General features: G+C 37.3%; 1 pseudogene across 1 annotated transcript in view; it reads right to left on the bottom strand.

Annotated features, from left to right (window-relative positions):
• The window catches only part of LOC101573039, a 7,455-nt pseudogene extending 6,760 nt beyond the window's left edge, over positions 1-695 (bottom strand). The window contains exon 1 of the transcript XR_001117090.2: positions 2-695. The product of XR_001117090.2 is annotated as an asparagine--tRNA ligase, cytoplasmic pseudogene (transcript). The remainder of the gene's footprint in view (position 1) is intronic.
• Positions 696-2,053: the final 1,358 nt, after the last annotated feature.

Genomic DNA, 2,053 nt, shown 5'->3' with positions numbered 1-2,053 from the left:
TTGATCAGGTTATCAGCTCCTCCAGCAGGAGCCAGCCCTATGAGTTCCCAGAAGTCACAGTTCAGCTCGTGGCCTCCTGGAGCTTGTTTGCCTTTTGGGGTAAGAGCTAGTGTTCCATATACTGCAACACTACTCTCAGTAGATAAGACTACTCCATTGTAACACTGGCACAAAGCATCTGACAAGACACACTGAAGGAAACCTGTACCATCCCACAACACCAGGAACATTAAATTCTTTCCTTGTCTACGCAGCCTGTGGACCCAGCCAAATAACTTTACTCTTTGGCCTCTATATCCTTCTAATGCACAAATCTTCACACACTTGTGTTCTGGCAGACTCGGATCCTGTTTAATGGATATCTTCTTGGCTTCTTCCAGGTTCTTTTCTCTTCGCAAACTATCTTCTGCCTCTTTCTTCTCCTGGGATTCATTCTTCATTTGTTCCCTGTGCCACATTTTTTTGATGTTCTTCATCTGTGATTTAGAAATAGCATCCCACCTCTCATTTTCTTTTTGTGAATCTATGTAAATGGTAGGGAATGGTTCTTTTCCTACTGTCATCAAAGCCTTTAGACCTGTTTTAAATGGTTTCTCCTTGGTTCTATCTCCTGTAGCATCATTTCCCTCTCAATCCGACACATACAGCTCTGCCAGCACCATTCCTGCAGTCACACTGGTCACCTCCAAGGACATAGTCTGCAACACCACCACGCTGCCCCGTCACCCCAACGTGCACTGGCCAGTAGTGCTATACTTTGGATCTAGGTCATCCTTTTCTCTCCAAACCTGTGAGTTAACCACTTAGCAGTTTACCCCAAACATGACTTGGGCAACATGTTTGTTTCCATACCAACTATCATGAACATTGCTCTGGCAGGTGTCATTTCATCTAGTCGATTCTTGTTTGCACAAGATACACACGTATATGTTTATTTTATTATGACTATTTTTTGCGTACCTTTAAATTTAGAAATTGCATTCACCTTTGATATTTGTTTTTAGTGAAATCTAACAATAAGTACTAGTTATTTTCTTTTACTAACTTATGCTTATTCTATTTGTGAAAAATAACTTATAATTTTGTTCTACAATCTATAAAAACTCTTAGCATAAGTACTAAATATTATTTTTATATTTTTCTAGAAGTCTGTTTTTTTAAAAATACAAAGTAGGCACAGTTTGGATCCTGAGTCCAAATAGGAAGAAAGTGCCAAAAGATCTGCAGAAAGAAAAATTCGAAAAGGGAGAAATGTTAGCATAGCAGAGAGGGAAAGTCTGTTATAAGATGAAAGGACAAAAAAAAAGACTTCTCCTTATTGTTAACTATTTATAATACAGAAATGATAGGACTTGGAAGAAGAAATGAAACTAAAAATATACTAATAGCAGTCAATTAATATAATAATTCTGTGGGTGGTGTTGACAGACTTGATCAACATCTAACAAGCTATCCTATAATCAAAAAGCAAGGAAAAATATTACCATAAAATATTCATGCACCTCTTGGACCAAACAATATGAATCTTATTTGTTACTTATTCAAAGCAGGAGGATTCAAAAATTAATTTACAAGGGCTGGGCACAGTGGCACATCTCTGTAATCCCGGCACTTGGGAGGCTGAAGCAAGAGGATCACCATCAGTTCAAGGTCAGCCTGGACTACATAACAAATTCAAGGCTAGCCTGTAATACATAGCAAGAACCTGTCTCAAAAGAAAAGTCATTTATAATTTAGATTAGGTCTAACAGACCAAATAATTGAAAAATACAGGATAGTGAAACACCAATCAGGACATCCATCATCAACATCTTCACCATTGTGTTTAGTGAGCAGGCATTTTATTGAAATTATGCCACCCACCCAGGGAATAAAAGGAAGGCCAACATGACAGTCTAAAATATGCTGTTTAAAGTGATTCAATAATGCAAAAAGAAATCAGGAAGAGACTAGACACTATTGTCCACATTGTAACGTTGCATTGTGTATTAGATTTTTTATATAATTTTATTGAGAAACAAATAGCAATGAGAGTTTCAAATCAAATTGGTAG

The sequence above is a fragment of the Octodon degus genome, unplaced genomic scaffold (genome assembly GCF_000260255.1).
Source record: "Octodon degus isolate 3935 unplaced genomic scaffold, OctDeg1.0 scaffold00038, whole genome shotgun sequence".
Classification (NCBI taxonomy): domain Eukaryota; kingdom Metazoa; phylum Chordata; class Mammalia; order Rodentia; family Octodontidae; genus Octodon; species Octodon degus.
The sequence above is the reverse complement of the archived record's forward strand: the minus strand, read 5'-3'. Positions and strand labels throughout refer to the sequence as shown.